The sequence below is a fragment of the Protopterus annectens genome, chromosome 2.part0, assembly GCF_019279795.1.
Source record: "Protopterus annectens isolate FY-2018-M chromosome 2.part0, PAN1.0, whole genome shotgun sequence".
NCBI classification, from domain to species: Eukaryota; Metazoa; Chordata; order Ceratodontiformes; family Protopteridae; genus Protopterus; species Protopterus annectens.
In genome coordinates, this window is record NC_056728.1 from 308,374,220 (window position 1) to 308,393,476 (window position 19,257).

Sequence of the window (19,257 nt, forward strand, 5' to 3'; positions counted from 1 at the left end):
CACTGAGGATGATGCATCATGAAGCCTGACTAAGGATGGAACTGGAGCAGCCACGCTGTCAATTTGAGGGTGTGGATTGAGGAGTGTAACGAACCAGACATGTGAGTCAATAGATCTGGAGCTGTGTCCAGAATCGAAGGATCGTCCAGGAGGAGAGGCTCGAGGAAGGGGAGCCAGACCTGATAAGGCTAGTAAGGAGCAATGAGAATCAACTTGCTTCTCAGCCGACTGGCTTTCTGAATCACTTTGGAAATGAGAGGGATTGGAGGAAAGGCATACAGAAGTCCTATGGGCCAATCGTGAGCCAGAGCGTCTCTGGGAGTCTCCCCCGGAGGGGGAATGAAGGAAAAATAGCTGCTGCATTTGGTACTGATTGGGTTGGCAAAAAGGTTGTAGCAAAGCTGTCCCCATTTCCAGAAAATCTGATCCACTGTTTCCCTTTTCAGAGACCACTCATGAGGCATTAGGATTGTGCGGCTGAGCTTGTCGGCTATCACGTTGGTCATCCCTGGAATGTGCGTTGCAACCAGAAAGCACTGGGAAGAAATCTCCCATTCCCAAACTCGCATGGCCTCTCGATAGAGTGGGTAAGATCTGGTACCGCCCTGTTTGTTGATATACCAAACCACCAACATGTTGTCTGATTGTATTGCAACTGTCCCAAGAGGAAGAAGGTCTTGAAGTGCTTTCAACGCCAGAAGCACTGCCCTCATCTCCAGTGATATGCAGATGCGCCTCGTGTTCTTGCCATGTGCCTTGGACAGTCCTGCCGAGATAATACCCCCCACCCCCCGATCTGGGAGGCATCTGTGGTCACACTGGCAACGAGTTGGGCCGGAACAAAGGGGGCACCCATGATCAGTTGATTGGGAGCTATCCACCAAAGAAGGTCCTTCTTGCGTGATTCCATCAGAAGGATAGGATTACTCAGTAGCAGAGACTGGAAGGACCACTGGGAAAACAGAAGACACTGGAGAATGTTCATGTGCAACCTGGCTAATGGTACCAATAGAACTGTGGAAGCCATAGTCCCGAGAAGCTGAAGAACCCACTTCACTTTGACTTTTCCCAACAGGAGAAAATGTTGAACTTGGAAGATTTAGTTCTGTGCCCTTTCGGCGGGGAGACGAGCTGTCATTTTCACTGTGTCTACCTCTGCGCCTATAAAAATCACAGATTGAGAGGGCAATAATGCAGATTTTTTCCAGTTTATGGAGATCCCTAACTGAGCACAAAGTTGAATCGTGGCGTCCCTGTTTTGGAGGAGTAGATGCCTGGTGGGGGTGGTCAGGAGCCAGTCGTCCAAATACGGAAACACCTGGAATCCTTGACGTCTCAGGTGAGCTGTCACTACTGCCATGCATTTGGTGAACACCCTGGGGGCTGTGGTGAGACTAAAGGGCAGAGCGCGAGAAACCGATGGTGACTGGCTCCCAGCCAGAAGCATAGATGGCTTCTGGACGCCTTGTCCATTTTTATGTGGTAGTAGGCGTCCTGAAGATCCAGAGAGCACATCCAAAAGTCTTTCCCTAATAACGGGAGTATAGACTGCAGTGGTACAATCCGAAACTTGTCCTTCTTCACTGATTCATTCAATCTGCTGAGGTCCAATATTGGCCTCCAATCTCCGGTTCGTTTTGAAACTAAAAAGAACCTGGAGTAAGTTCTGGATCCTATCTGGTCTGCTGGGACAGGCTGGATGACTCTTTTTACACGCAACTTGTTGATCTCCACAGCTGCCCAATCCCTGTGATTGGGTGGTATATCTGGGATCCTTTGGGAACAAATGGTGATAGGGAAAAGGGTATGATATAGCCTCTGGTAACAACTCTTTGTACCCACTTGTCTTGGGTGATATTTAGCCAAGCTTCTTGGTACAAAGAAATGCGACCCCTGACCGGTCCCACAGAAGCGCATTCGGGCTCCACATCAAGAGTGCTGATAAGGCTGAGGAATCGAGGAGGCAAATTTGGATTGTTTCGACTATTTAGGAGGTGGCTTTGAAACACCAGCCGGTGCCAGAGAAGGCCTTTTTGAGGATTTTGATTTCACAGACTTGGAGGAAGCCAAAAAACTGGATAGTGCTTCCTCAAAGCATGGTTTCAAGAGACCCTTGAGTATGAGTTCATAGGTTATAGGTTCATAGGTAGGTACTAGGCTATAAGCCAGCCAGAGTGTGTCGGCTTTCGCCGCCCCACTGATTAACTGAGCTATTTTGCACTAGCTCAGAGCATATCTGCGAGTTGCCACTTAGATTCTTGACATAGCTAAAGAAGGCTTTGTGGTAATCTTTCGAATCCTTGGCTATTTTTCTTTCCAAGTTAGCCTTGGATGATTTTATGAGGGACCTGAGTTTCTTACTGATACTTATCAGGGATGTCTTTCCTTCTTGGGATTTGCTTTTTTTTCTGAACTAGTTTCCTCCTTCTGTTGTATAACCTGTTTATGGCAGGGGTCCACCAGACTGGTTTCCCTCTCTTAGGGGAATGAGTCTTGGTTTTGCTAGGGATGGCACGATCCATGCATCCTTGTAGGTGCTCACAGAGTGCAATTGTAAAGGATTCTGCATCTTGGGCAGTGTTATCCATTAGCGTGGGGGCTGTGAAACTTACCACCTCTGCCTTAAGTAAGGTGAAGTTTGCTTTAGAAAAGTTTTTCACTGTGGTTTCCTTGATTGGGGGTGGTGGTGGGGTGTGGACATCCAGGGTGATTAGTTTATCGTCTGATCTAACCAGTGATGGGTTGACCTCCGGTACAGAACACTTGTTGCCCATGTTGGTGATGACCAGGTCCAATATGTTGTGGCCTCTGGTAGGGGAGTTTACCAGCTGATCCAGGGCATTTGAGTTGATAAATTCCAGGAAGTGCTGAGCCTGGGAGTTTGTACTCAACTAGTTTTCCCAGTTAATGGTAGGGTAATTGAAATCGCCCAATATCAGGGTGTTCGGTAGGACCTTCATATTTTCCAGTGTCTCCAGAAAGGCGGAGTGGTGGTCCTAGGTCATGGAGGGTGATCTATAGCAAGCCACAATTTGCATTGCAGATTTGCCCGATGTTAGTTGCACATGGATGATCTCAGAGGTATCATGCTACGCCACTAACTTGGAGGTGTGGGTATCCTTGATGAATATGGATACACACACCCCCTCCTTTTGTGTTTCGGTCAGTGTTCTATGGCCGAAATATGTATGGTATGAGTTGTAGCCCAGTAGTGCTGGAGTGCTCTGGAGCCTTGAACCAGGTTTCAGTTACTGCACATATGTCGACGTTCTCCATACTTAGGAGTGCTTCGAGCGCATGCATTTTAAGATTTAAACTTCTGGCGTTGAGTAGCATAACCCTCATTTTTTTTACTTGTGCTGTTTACAGTGGCGGGTTTGAATTTTGAGCCTTGCCTAAAAAAGGCACTATGGGGGGCAGCAAGAGCCTTGGCCAGTATTCGAAAGCCAAGGGGTGACAGGTGCAAGCCGTCTTTTGGGAAGCAGCTCGGCTTGTCGAGCATGTCATCCCAGGCTGACAGACACTGGATCCCCTTTGAATGACACCAGAAGCTTAGCCAATTGTTGAAATTGATCATTTTTTCTTTATTCTGAGGCATCATTCTTGGTGAGGGGCAGGATGCTACTCAGGGTCAGGGTCATATCCGCCTGGGCTACATGATCAGAGAGCTCTTCCATGTCTCTTTTCATGTAGTCCAGGGAGGTACGTCTCAGGTCATTCACACCAACATGAACAATGACAGAGTCATATTTGTCCTTGTTCTGGAGTGACCTGAGTGCTTGTGTTATGTGGCGGATTCTGGCTCCCGATAAGCAGCTAACAGTAACCTTCTCCTTGTCCAGCCTAGTGAGTGGGACGTCAATGTGCTTGACTATTGAGTCACCTAATACTAGTGTGTTAGGTATGTTATTTCACCTTAAGGGCTGTGATTGTGCGGCACATTGATTTTGTGTTTTATGTGTTGTCTGGTTTGTGACGGGAGGTGCAGGTTTGTGGGGTTCTCTCTCTCCTGTAACACTCTAGGAGAGAAAGCATGGCAGAACAAACAACTCCTGTAAGTGAATGGCTCCTAGGCAGTAGACACAGCTACTACAGCTACTGTGGCCATCCATTAAGGACAACTTTTGGGAGCATTGCATGCACTTTTTGAACCCCGAGAGTTTATGCTCCTTACTTTCCTTGGACATACTACACACACACACACACACACACACACACACACACAACCCAGAGAGATTGAAAAGGAGAAAAGGAGGACTAGGTCCTCTAACTTAAACGGGTCTAGCCCGGTGCAGAGAAAGCTAGTTAAAGGAGTTACATGAGGACTAGGTCCTCTAACTTAAATGGGCCTAGCCAGGTGTAGTGAAACTAGGTCTTCTACCTTAAAAAGACCAGAAAAGAAAGCCCATGCACACAACAGAAACCATAAAATACACAATAAATGTCTATATTCCTAAAGTAAAACAGGTAGTATACTTGCAATCCTAGTAAATTCACAAGCAGATCCCCGCCAAAAACAAACAATGTCAAGATAGCAGAACTAACTGCCAAAGGTGACCAAAAAAAGGTTAGAATAACAACAGACAAGACAACAGGAGCCCCTGTTGACTAAACGTGGAAAACCGCCAAAAACTCTGCCTAATATCAACAAATGCGCAATGGCGCCTAAACTAACTGGTACACAGGATACCAATAACAACTATTAAACTAAGTTGCACTCACAAAGAGCAAGCAATACAACTGCCTAATCTATTAGCAACACTAAATATACAATAAAGCATTGAATATAAAGAATTTTGAAAAAAACTTAGCCAGAGCCAAGAGAAGCACAACCGAACTCGTCGATGTGGCAAACAAGATCTGGGGATTGTACTAGTGCACCATGGGATACCTGCTTAGCCATGAGCCAACCAGAAGTCTTACAGCTTGTAAATCGGCTCCGAACCCATATGTAATAATGAAGGTGAGATCGGACTACCTAACATTTATTTTTTAAATAAGGAAATTTACACTCTCCTGGTTTAGACAATGAATTAAAGATGAACCTTTTGGTATGATAAATTGGACAGTTTTTCATATATTTATATAATTTATATTCTATAAGCTATATCTATGACAATTTTGTACACATTTAGAATAACATTTTATAGATAAAGTTAAGTAATGAGGCTATGGGCAGACTCAAAGAGGTTACCACAAAGTGTACATTATACATACATTTTGTGTAACCTAAGAGAATAGAAAAGGCATTGTGGTAGGGCTGTTCTTGAATTCAAAAAGTTATACAAAGTCTACACATACTGTAGACTTTGTGGTAACCTTTATGAATCCCCTCATACTTTTTCTTATTTACTGGTTTATTACTTTATACAGAAATATCTTTGGTATGTAAACATGTAATATGCGAACAGAATTTGTTCACATATAAGGTAAGGTTAGCAAGTTAGCTTCTTTTTCATATTAATACATACCTATAATGTCAATTTTAAAACTTACTTAAAATTAGATTTTATAGATCATGTCAAGTAATGAGGTTATGTGCTTTCTTGTTTCCTGATTTATTACTTATTTATCCAGAAATATTTTCTAAATATAAATATGCAACTTATGAATGTACTTTAAGAAATAAGGTAATGTTATCAGCTTGTACCTGTTCAATTTTCCTAACCTTGCTTTTAATATATGAAACATATCAATGATATAGGAACTTGAATATAATAATTTATTTTCCTATATAAAAGCTATAATTAATATTTTTTGTTTTTTAAATAAGAAACATCTTGACTGAATTATGACTTGTGACATTGGCAATCATACATATGTATAAATGAAAACAAACCATACTGACATTTTCAGTTGCAAACATTAGACATTGCTTATAATCAACTATACAGTCGTCGCCAGTCAAACATTACATAGCTCATTCAATTCCTGCCTTCCCTTAAACCTCATTCCTCCTACAAAGAATTATTCTGCATGCATTGTTCCCACAATTCCCATTTTTTTCTATGTAATTTTCTCCTACCCACTTCTAAACTCCCACGTCCAGTCCTTTTATTTCAGTTACTATATTCAGTACTTACAGTACAATTAGTTTAGACTCAGATTTCCCTTTCCTAGTTATTGCATTTTGGCAGCTACCAGAATTAAAGTCAGCAAGGCCTTCGCATCTCTAGGCAATTCTGATTCTGTATCACAGATCAAAAATAATTACCTTAGTTACAACAATTTGCTCACCCGGTATTTCTAACATAGTAGTCTGAAGAGAATTCAAGTCTGCCAACTTATTACACTCCCAAAACAAATGTCCATATTACCTATTTCTTCCCCATTATATCTTGCAGCCTACCGAAGGAAAAATTATTTTGAGTCTGCTTGGGGTATAAAAATATCTATGCAGATACTTCCAAGAAAAGGTAATACATTTTCTAGACTCTGTTGCAATATTTGGGGCCATACATACATCCTCCCACTGTTTCTTTGTGAATTGCTTTACCCAGTCTTTCTTCCCAATCCTTTTTAACCTGTTCTGATTGATTCCTATAGTTATATTGTTATATTTTATATGGCTTACTAATTATCCTTTTTTTTTTCACTGCAGCTTCTATTCTAGATGCTACTAAAAACTCTACCAGTGTTGGTCTTTCATTTAGGATCCCTCTACTTCTTTCTCTTTGCCTATTCTTGGCCTCCTCCAATTTTATTACCTTTCCCCTCTCTAGTTATTTGCTCACACTATCTTGGCCCCTTTGCTAGTCTTCTACAGTAAATTCCAACCACCTCTTGCCTATTCCCTGTACCCCTAATTGCAGTCATCTCTTTCAGCAAAATCTCCTTTCTCCATTCCCATATTGGTTTAGTTCTTATAATGCTTTTACTTTATGAATATAATCTGTATGGTTGTCGTTGCTCTCCTTAAGGATATTCATCCAAAATCCCAGTCTCTCCTTATTTCTTAAAATTCTCCTGTTTCATCACCATCCATTTCCACTTTGAATTATAGCTCTTCGTTTGCGCTATACATAACTGTGTAGCTCTGAAATACACTTTCAAATCAGGTAATCCCAAATCACACTGTTCGTTTGGAAGGGTCAGCTTATTCAATTTGACTCTTGCCTTTTTCCTCTCCCAGTTAAAATCTTTCAACTCTTTATTAATTGCTATCCACAACTTCTCCTCTGGTCGATAAAAAAATGCCAGACCTGTGTAAAAGTAAAGGCATATTTTAATTCTTCCAGAAATGTTTCCATTTGCACTTTCCCTTGATTTCCCCAGTTCTCTGCTTTATACACAGTTTCATAAAATTTCCAAAATATTTCTAATACCTCTACAGGCTCCCTAGTTATTTTCCTTGTTACAGAATCTCTAAGGTTTGCAACAAGCCTTTTGACTTTCTGTTGCCTGAGCCATTCTGCTAAAAGCTTCTGCATAATAGCAAAAAAAAAAAAAAGTTAACAGCAATCTGTCTAAACTCATGCATATTATCCAGGTAACCCCTTATTTTCTCTACAGCACTGTGCAGGTGTGCCTTTACTTTTTCTGTGAGATCCCCCCTACTCTGCAATACCTTTATCAATCCCTCTAAATAATTCTTATTACTTTATAAACATATCTCTTTCTTTTACTTCAACCCTATTTTTAAACTCCATTTTCAGTTTATCCTACTCTATAGCTACATTTTCTGAAGAAATGTCTATCTTCCCTATTAATGCCCAAATAAGTTCCACTATCCATTTATTACATGCCTCTTTGTTAAACTGACAGTTATAATTAATGTGCTTGAACCTTGGAAAGCCTTTTATGTGGGAGCAGTCGTCATTTGGGTATGTATAATGAAGTTTGAAAGTTTTTAGTGATCAAACATTTTTTCTTTGGGATATCTAAAGTTTTCTTTATTGTCTGTCACTGTTAAATCTTTAAAAACACTGCCATATTTTAGGATATGACTTTTTATTTAATTTTCATGTTTTGTCTTTTTTGTTAAGTACTGTGATGCTACATTTACTGACTTTAAAGGTGAATTCATAAGTACTGCACCAGTAACATGCATATGTGTATATAAGGGTCACCTAAAACTAGTTGTGTTGTCTTTATTGAATCTTTAACCCCCCCCCCCCCCCCATATACAGAGTTCCTGACGTTACACTTCCCCCAACTGTGTTTGCAGTTCTGGGAAACTGCAGCAATATACTTTCCTTTTAAATTGTTTCCCCTCTCTGCATAGTTATGTACCTGTGAAATTAGTGTACTAAGTAAAGGGGTGTAGAATGAAATCAATGTACTAAGTAAAGGGATGCAGAGTGAAATCAGTGTACTAAGTAAAGGGGGTGTAGAGTGAAATCAATGTACTAAGTAAAGGGATGCAGAGTGAAATCGGTGTACTAAGTAAAGGGGGTGTAGAGTGAAATCAATGTACTAAGTAAAGGGATGCAGAGTGAAATCAGTGTACTAAGTAAAGGGGTATAGAGTGAAGCCCCACATGAGAGATGAAGAAAACTTTCCCTCTACAAAACATCTGTGTCAGTGTCGTGTCCCTGGTATATATATATATATATATATATTGATACCTTTAGTTTAACAAAGCAGTTTGTGTGTATAAAAGGGAATCTACATTTTAGAAGGGAAATGTTTCATAGACCACTGTATATATATATATATATATATATATATATATATATATATATATATATATATAAACTTTCACATCTTTTTATTAAAATAATTGTTAGCCAATTTGTAAACAAGAACATAATGCAGTTATTCATAGCCAATTTTCAATACTCTGAAAACAAGGGCTCCAAGACAAAATATTCCAGGAAATCATTGGCAATGTCAGCCTGTTTTTTTTTTTTTTTTTTTACTGAATAGGCTCATTGTTATCTACCTCTCGAGTCTTAAGAGTTTGATGCCACTGCTTTAAAGCTGTGGCCACTAGACATTCTTTAATGAATTGCTTTGCCCACTGGTCGATTCTCTGGAGGTGAGAATCAAACCCCAAGAGCACTGCAATCTCCCATTCTGTTATGCTTTCTGTCACTGGATTCATGGTGGTATACCCCACAACAGTAAGCATAGTCTTTTGGATTGTCACAGAACTACCTCTTCCCCTATTGCAAGTTCCTACAGCATGTCTGCAACAAACTAAATACAGTTCAGCTGCATCAATGACATGACTTTATAGTCACAGAGATGATTCACCACCAGATATGTTAAATACATTACTTTCATGTTAAGATCATGTTTAACATGGCCATACATCTTGTGCAGACACAGGTCTGTTTAACGTTTTATTTCTTCTGGCATCTCATTGTTGTAATAATTATTTAGATCATCCAGTGTAGAATAACAAACAAGAACGTTCTGAACCACAGACCAATAATCCTCACTTAGGTTTTGCATAACAGTTTCTGCTATTTCAGTAAAAAGACCACCACCTGACAACCATACCATTCACTCAACTGAACAAAGCAAAATAGACAAAAAACACCCATAGGACTAATAGTGCACCACTATAAGTTAAAATAAGCACAAAATTGAACAAAAAAGTGGACAACCAACACACGGCTGAGATAAAATCACAATGTTTAATAAAATCAGAACGTTTAATAAAATCAGGTAAGTGTTTTCTTGACCATGCAGGTTGCTTCGTCAGACCATCACAAAGCATGAAAACAGCAACTCCCTATTAAATACAATCCTAACCCTCCACAATAATTTAAAATCATTTCAACCTGCAAAAAGTTAAAGACTCAAACTCACATACCCAAAATCGCTCTCCATGACTCTTCACAGCATAGGAAGTGTAAATCAGCGTATTACATCATGACGCTATGATCATACTTAAAAGGTACAGGTTCGGCAATGCATAAAAGCACTAAAATTAATTTCGACTGTTAGCAATTTTTAAAAGAAGGGCTTAAATATTTAGCAGTTTAGTGCAAAATAATAAAAGGCTATAAGCTGCTAATTATCTTTACTCTGCAATCCAATGTTTACCTCGTCTCCAATTGTCTATAAAGCAAATCACTTTACACAGACCATGACCATTCCTACAGTCACATTTACTAAGTTATAGACCTTAAGTCATCTGAAGTTGGAATGGCCTTTTACGGTTAAACTGTTCTGAAATGGGTAGCTTTGTCAGTGTTGGTTCATATGTTTTCTCTCATTGCTTACTGAAAAAATTTTCAAAACTACAAATTTAAAACACAATCTAACAAAACCAGATTAAATTCCACCAACTATCCATATCCCGTAACACTCTTTATAAACCTTCCAATACTCCTATTCTATCCACCCTCATCACCCCCTATAAAAATCTGAAGTTCTTACGGTCATCTCACAAACTTCTTGTACATACTTCTAAACCTAGCATCAAGACTGGCGATTATCTCTTCTCTAATGCTGTTGGAAAAGCCTGGAATCTTCTCCCCAGTGACCTTTCCTCACTTCCCTCATTATCACTCTTCAAAAACAAACTGAAACTTTTCCTCAGAACACACTGGTTATGCCCCTGTACTAAACCGGACTAGTCATCTGTCTCTTCAAACTTGGCTCTGCCTACCCCATACTACTCATGACCTGTTATACCTTCCTTATTGACCATAATTGCTATCTCCCTCTAGAATTAAAATATTTCCAACCTCTGTGGATACTTATTATTGAGGAAATTCTTTATGAAATACAATTATCCTGCCTTCCTTTTTTATTTATTTTTTCTTTTATTATATTATATATTATGTATTATACCAGTATGCTGTATTATACCTGCATTCTGCACTGTTAGGTTGTTGTCCTCACTGAATATTCTGTGTTAACCTGTAATATGCATTGTAAATATGACTCTTGCTTACTGTTTATTTGTTATGTGTTGTTTTCATGGTTCTGTCTTGGAGCTTATCTTCCCGGGCCTCTACTGAAAATGGACATATATCCAGTTAGACTAGCCCGGTCAACAAATGTAAAATAAAAAAAAAAAAAAAAAAAACAAGCAGTCCTGCATTATAAAAAGGAATACAATTTAATACAATTAGAAAGGTGAATCAAAAAACACATGCATGTATGCATGGTCCTAAAATGTGTGCAAGGGGCCTATGGTATCCTTTAAATGTGGGTTTCAATGTTGTCTCAATGACTGAGTTTTAAGGACAGAGATGTTTACTGTTTGTGCCAAGTCTGTTTTCCCTGTAATGTTTTGTTTAGCAAATGGCAATCACCGTTTGTGCTATAAGATTTGAAATATGTTTTAAAATAATTCCAAATATCTGTAATCATTGTAGAAGTAAAGAAAATATCATGCACACTGACAGGTTTGAACAATGTTAATGGTGAATGGGGAGAAATAGCCAAGTAACGAGACAGTGAATGGCTAGGGGAGCTGCTGTGGGGGGTAGGTGATCCATTACCCACCTAGGGCCCCATATAGGTTCATAGGTTGGTACTAGGCTATCGGCCCTAGGGCCTATACAAGCCTAGCCATAACAATTCCCTGGATATTTCTTCCCACAATATTTACTTCCCTGGACCCCTGTCTAGCAATATGACAATGATCTGGCTCTGCTTACTGTTTAACTGTATTTTTTCATATTGTGTGTTCTGTTTTTTGTAAGTGGTTAATATGTGCTTTTCTGTGAGTGTTACTGTCTTCTTAACCCTTAAACCTAGTAGCATCATCTGGATACAGGTTTGCTGCCATCTTGTGTTGGTAGGGGTCCATCTTCTCTGCTAGTGAGAGCAGCAGTGCTGCCTGGACCTTGTCTGGCACGGGATGATTGGTAAAGAAAGCAGGGCTAGCAGGATTAGCTAGATTTCTGTGTTACTAGAATCTTCTATTTTGTTGTGTTACTTAAACCCCGCAGTTGAGCTGGTTTGGCCTTGTATGAACCAGACTCTGCTGAGGTACATCCTCTCTGGGACATTTTACAAAATTCAAGAGACTCCAAGACTAATCTAAGCGTTTTTTCATTTATGTTCACTTATTTTATTGCATTTGTACTTGGCTATAGTTTTTATCTGTGCCTTATACCTAATTTATTACATTTGCACTGATTACTGTTTAACTGTATTTCATTGCTATTTACTGCAATTCATTACTGTTTAACTGCATTTTACTACTATTTAACTGTAGCATTTCATTACTGTTTAACTGTATTTTTTCATACTTTGACTTCCGGTTTTGTTTGTAAGTGGATAATCTGTGCTTTACTGTGAGTTTTACTGCATTACTAACCATTCAATTGAGTAGTAGTCTGCGTACAAGTTTGCTGCATACAGAGCTGTTTGCTTTTGCCTTCTGTGTTTCTGGCAGCCATCTTGTGTTTCCCTTCTGTGATATTTTGTGATATTTAAACCCTGTGTTTGAACTGGTTTTGGCTTGTTGAGCATCACCCACCGCAACTGCACTCTTTTTAATCCATTGCGAGGTATTCCAGCTACAAAGTTTCCCTTAGTAGCACTTGTGTGATCACCAAGCAGTACTCTTTTTAAACCTTCTGCCCTTTACCCCCTTAGTGCTCTCTGGCATCTCTCCCTCAGATTCTAACAAATATGGATAGACCATTTCCTGTGGTTTCTCCTGCCAGTCTGGTTGATATGGGCATCCTGAGACAGTGTAGCAACTGCCTCAAGTACATGGACAACCCTCTACTACTACCACCAAGGAACACAGTTTCTGAGAGTTGCAGTTACATTAAGAACCTAGAGTCTATGCTCTCTCCCTCACAAGCCAGTATATCTGGCACTGAGAATGCTGTCAACACAATCACCACACTCACCACACCTCAAATACCACCACAAGTACATAACACGCACACATATGCAGAGGTCCTCAACAAAATCATACCAAAACAAAATAGACCTCAGAGTCAAAAAGACACACGAACACCACAGCCCACCACCCCACACACAGTCCACACACCCGTGTCTCACAGCCACTAAGGCCTAACCCATAAACCCAACAGATTAGTCATAGGAGACTCTATTGTGAGACACCCATATGTGCTCCTCACCAGGCTGTATAAGGAGAAAGTCACAGTTAGCTGTTTGTCAGGTGACAGACTCCACCATATCACACATGCACTCAAGTCCCTCAACAACAGGTACTGTTATGGCTCTGTCATAGTCCATGTTGGCATGAATGACTGGAGATGTACCTCCCTGGACTATAAGAAGAGAGACATGATCGACCTCACTAAATATGTGTCCCAAGCAGGTATGTCCCTAGCCTTAAGCAGCATTCTACCAACACCCAGAATGATGCCTCAATACAAACAGAAAATGACTAACAACTGTCTTAGTTTTTGGTGTCATTCCAAAGTGATCCAGTACCTGACAGCCTGGGAAGAAAAGATCAACAGATGATGCTTTGCCAGAGATGGCCTACATCTGTCGCCCTTGGGCTTCAGGCTTCTGGCAAAGGCTCTTTCCTCTCCCATAATGTCCTTTTTAGGTAATGCCATGAGGTCAAAACTGCCAACATGAAAATTTCATCAAAATGCAAATTAAAGATCATGCTGCTAAACGCTAGGAGTCTAAACAAGAAACTGCGCTCATTATAAGCATTCTTAATCCTGGAAGATGTTGACATTTGTGCAGTCACAGAAACATTGTTCAGAGCTGCAGAGAGCACCCCAGCCATACCAGGTTACTCATCCTCATAAATTCAGACCCCAAACCGTGAGCAGCAAAGCAAAAAGAGGTGGAGTTTCAATGTATATTAAAGACATACACACCTCCATGCTGGTCAAACAGTATGACATACAGGAGACATACCAGGTGCAGTTAACTGTTGACAAGACCCCTATTCAAATCATAGCTAGCTGCAGGCCCCCGACTTTGACTCAAAATGTCCACTCCACCTACCTGGACCTCTTCGAGTCTATCAAGATTCAACCCTTTACCCTGATCCTGGGTGACTAACTATCCAACCATAGACTGGAAGAACTCATGTCAATATACAAATGCCCAGGGATTCCTTGATTTCATCAATGCAAATGCTTTGGATCAGCTGGTCGACACCCCCACAATAGGTGATAGTATCTTGGACTTGGTATTAACCAACATGAGTAACTACTACAGCATCCCTACAGTGCCATCCTCCCTGGTAAGACCCCCCCCACAGCTAGAGTCAAACAAAAAAAAAAACTTCTCCAAAGCTGATTACAGCCTCCTGAAAGAAGGTATAAACAGCTTCAACAGCCCCCTCCTCCTCCATAGGAACTGGCACAAAGGTCCAAACCTACACCAAAGTACTACACAAGCATTTATATAGCTGCATGGAATCAGGAATACCAGATAGGACATAATCCTCCTCCTCAAGGAAGAGTGAACCTGTCTGGTGGACATCTACAATAAATAAACTCTATAATAAAAAGAAAAAAACTGCTGTCCAGGACCAAAAAGGAGCAAGTGCCAAACTGGAAGCAATCTCTCCTTAGCCTGAGCAAGCAATTAAGAGGACTAGTGAAATCCTCCAAAGCAAAAAACTGGCCACATCTACTAAAGACAATAAGGCCTTCTTCACATCTGTCTGCAATCTCAAAGAAAGTACTCAGATCTGCTCAGAAATGGTGGTCAAGGACACCACATACATAAATGCCATAGATATAGCCGACCTGCTGGCAGACAGGTTCAGCAAAAACGTCACCCCTCTGTACTTCCCCTCTGTACCTCAACAATCAGTAAATCAGGACATACCCAGCCCCTGCCTCTTCCCCTTATCTCTAGGGAGCAAGTCATCACTGCCTTCTCAAAGGCAAAAAATACAGCCTCCATGGGACCCAAAAACTTCCCAGGCTGCATCCTATATGAACTCGTGCAGGAACTTGCAGCACCATTAGGCACCCTATTCAACCAAAGCCTGGGTACCGGCTTCGTCCCAGCCAAATGGAGGACAGCCACTGCCATCCCTTTGCACAAAAGTGGAGCGTCCGCTGATCCAGGAAATTAAAGACCCATCAGCATAACTAGCCTGGTCTGCAAGGCCATGGAGCGGATTAACATGCATCTCCTTAACTAGGCCATTGGCAACCTCCAAACACTCTATCCCACACAGTTTGGTTTCATCAAGGGGAGGTCATGACTGTTAAATATGCTCAACTTCTTTGAGACAGTCACCAAAGCCATGGAGGAGGGGAAGACGGTGCACACTGCCTACCTGACTTGGCCAAAGTCTTCAATACTATTCCCCACTCAGGTATAATAGATAAACTCTCTGAACTAGGTATCAATCCTTGTGTTATCAGATGGGTAGCAAACTGCCTCACTGACACAATCCACCTAGTCAAAATAGGGGAAGCTACCTCAAGCAGTAGACCCGTAATGAGCAGCATACACAAGGGATTGGTCTTGGAGTCTCTGTTTGGGATATACTTTTCTGAGGTGCAGGCCAAAACCGGTGGGCTATGGCTGACCAAGTCTGCAGATGATTGCAAGCTGGGTGCTGTTAATTCACCTAGTGATGTGGGCATCCTGCAAAAGGGACTCACCCAAACAAATGACTGGTGCCAGAAACATGGCCTCAAATTGAATGCCAAACAATGCATCGTCCTCTTTGGGAGAGTGACTTCCCCACAAATTATCACATTGATAACAAGGTACTAAGCACGCAATCAGTTGTGAGGGACTTGGGCACCCAGGTTGATAGCAACCTGACTTCTGATCACCATATTGCCTCCATTGTACTGAAGGCTTTCTACATGGCCCACCTCATTAGGAAGAGTATCTCATCCAGGGACAAAGAGATCATAACATCCCTGCATTCTTTCCTTACAAGACCCATTATTGAGTACAACCCCTTTCGATACGTACTTCACAAATCACATGTAGCAGCTGGAGAGACGAAAGAGGTTCCTCACCAGGAGGATCCAAGGCCTCTAACACCTACCCTACACAGATATGCTAAAAGCTCTGTCCCTCTACTCAGTCTCATACAGACTCACCAGAGTTGACCTCTGTCTGGCATACAAAGCAGTCTCAGACCCCCACCTTGATGGAACTGCTGCATATCTGCATGTCAAGCTCCACTCGAGCAACCCATATGAGCAACCTCAACATGGTCTGTGACATCAATAGGACTTATTGGCAGGACAGATGTGTCCCAGAGACTCCCCCCTTCTGTGGAGTAGACTCCCTCTCCACGTCAAGCAGATTACCTCATTATCCCTTTTTAAGCCAACCTGGATAACTGGATGGGGGAACAGAAAATACATTTTTGGGATTCCACCTGTGTTCCTGAAGAACAGGGGGATTGGGTGCTGACTTGTCGGAACATGGGCTAAATTCTTGGCTAGGCTTGTAAGGGCCTCAAGGGCAAAAGCCTAGTAACTTCCTATAATCTTATGATCCTATGCTCCTGGGCTAGTTTTGTGAACCAGAAAAAAAAAAAATTTTAGCTGTATGTGCACCCCCACCTTTTCGTTGTCCACAAATCTTATGCTTGTCTTTTTTTTTTTTTAAACTGAAACTACTACCTAGTGACAGCACATAGGGCTGCTTCTATCAGTACCAATCTAATTACATGCTCATTTTGGAATTCTTCATCTTATCTTGATTTCTATTTTCCAAATTCTTTAGTGTTATTTCCAGTAAGTCTATTACCTCAATGTTGTCATTTTATCAAAGTAATGGCCATGTTCTTTAACATTGACATGACACTGCCCTGAATGAGACACCCTCACACAAAAACACAAATGCAGCTCCATACTGGCCAATTATGACTCCTGGTCCTTTTAATGCCACACAGATGGTCTTTGTATAGTAATCCTTGTCTTCTGTTTCAAACCTTTCACTTGTTTTTTGACAGTGCTCTCTCTGATGAAGTCTCTGAGTAGACAAAAGAGCTCAACATATAATAAAAAACGCTGCCCGCAATATAAAAAAAAAAAAAAAAAAAAAAGTTATTTGGTTACCCCATCACCGTGGGTCGGATACTGTTTTAGAAGGTATTGTTTTGTTTACTGGTTATTACTACCTTTGGGTTTGACCACAGTAACACTTGGTTTCTACAGTGCTCCCCAAATTTTGTCTGAACATTCAGGCTCCATAAATGTGCAGTTTATTTTTCTTTTAGCTGTTCAGGTTCCAATCACTATTATATATTTCTCTTTTAAATTATCATTTTCTTGCTGAAACAGTTCAACAGCCATCACACACAAATCTAATGTCTCTCCAACCTCCTCATAGCAATGATTATTAGTTGAAGGGATATAGCTTTACAATTTCAAACTCACTCAGGTCAAATCACAGACATGACCCCACTCGCAAAGACCATTTTCTGCTTCATCATTTCATGTTTTCATGCAAGAGATAGACTGCAAAAGCACAGCCTAAGCATCATTCACTATGCGGTTTGCCTCCATAATTACCAAAAAGCTTAACACAGCTAACTGTGACTACTACTTAATTTCTCTTTTCAGGATATAAGCAGTTAAAATGATCACTGACCAAATGCTCCCCAAAAAAAAAAAAAAAAAAAAAAAAGTTTCAAATACTTTACAAACTAGTGAAACTCGGGAACAATCAGGAAAACTTCCATCCTTCATCTCAAATTCACTGTATATGCTTCTTCTGTATCTTTTTAAGAAAGGTATTTAACTGTCGCCATGAAGGTCATCATGTTGTGAGCAGAATCACAAAGCAGCCACAAGCCCAAGCCTTTTATTATCCAGAATCCAATGTTCATTCACAGCAAACAAGAGATCTTTCAGTAAAAGGTAGTCCAATTAAATTTCCAGTTTCGGTGTGTAGTTTGTGTGACTGAATTAGTTTATACATGGGTGAATGAATCAGAAGTTTGACTTTTTTTTTTTTTTTTTTTTTAAAGTATTGTACTCATTTTAGTCTACAAAATATGAATAGACTGAATACAACAGATAAAGTAGAAAGTATTGACAAAAAGTACTCAACCTATCAGCAAATCTTCCACAAAGACTACTGAAAAAGGTCCGATAAATGGGTTGTCATTAAACTGCTACTCTGCATCTCTCCAAGAGAAAGTTACAGTACCCAAAATCCAGTAAGCCTTGCCCCTACCACTAGTGTTTCATGTCAGCATCCCTGACATCTGGGTTAAAGGGGAATGACCACTGCTGCAGAACTTCACTCCAACTAAACCAAGGCGCCTTTCTGACATGTCAGTGAGAGGATTAATTACAATAAAACCCACCTGGCAACATTTTGTTATTTTATATGTGTACAGAGTAATAAAGACACTGGTACTTGGAGTAAAAAGGGAGGATAAACTGACCAATATGAGCATCTACGAATCCATTGAACACTTGGACATTAGTATGTAACATCTTACTAACAGAGCAGCAATGAAGTTAAGATCTGTCTGTAGAATCGATCAGAAAAGCTTAGAATAAAAACAAGAAGGCAAATTACCTAACATAAGGAAGTGCAACCCAAAAGAATGCTCTGCAGGTCCAATCTATCAAAGACGACTCTGCTCCTATAAGTGTACATCCAACTGTAGCTGCTTTGGGAAGGCATGCACCAAAGATATAACAGAACACAAAGTGCATACATTCTTCAAGCAAGCACTAGAATCGAACGGCTTGAAAGAAATGTATATCAAAAATTCTAGGCAGACATTTCAATCTGCACTGACTTACACATGTCCAAAAAAAAGATGAATTGTGCAAAGAAAATATTGTACACAGGTTTACTGTATATTTTTGTTTGTTTAGCAACTATGTGAGTGTGCGAAGTGAAAGATAAATGTTAATTAATTCTGCAGTGCAGATATGCCCAGCTACAGACTGTAACAAGAGTCCATGTGTGAAATAAAATTTGTTGGGGGTAGAATGAAGTGAACTAAGCAATAACCACCTAACTGATAAGAAGTCTATTTGTGTATTTTTTTCTGTCTTTCTCCACACCACAAATTCATCTGAGAGTTGCCAGGTATCGCAACTTTTTTTTTTCCCCCAATGGGTGTACAACTCAATTTCCTGTTCAAAGTAATCCTGCAGACTGGACCAAACTGCAGCTTCCTGACATTAACAAAAACAATTTTGTTTTATTACAATGATGACCAAAATTAAACTAAAGTAACAGAAAAAAGATTCACTTGTCACTTAATGGTGGTTCCAGTTCAAGCTATTCTGAGTTAAGAAGCAGACAGTGGGTGAAGTTGTTAGGAATACCTGGTACAGGTTTACTTCGGTTCCCTATTAGAAGACCGAAGACACATTCTTTCGAATGCGTCTTGGTCAAACTCAAAAGCCTGAAAAGGCAAAATATCGAAGCGGCTCAAGT

General features: G+C 40.4%; 1 protein-coding gene across 1 annotated transcript in view; it reads right to left on the minus strand.

Annotated features, from left to right (window-relative positions):
- ALDH7A1 (aldehyde dehydrogenase 7 family member A1) overlaps positions 1–19,257 on the minus strand; it is a 760,748-nt gene that overhangs the window by 495,954 nt on the left and 245,537 nt on the right. The gene's annotated exons all lie outside the window — the stretch shown is intronic.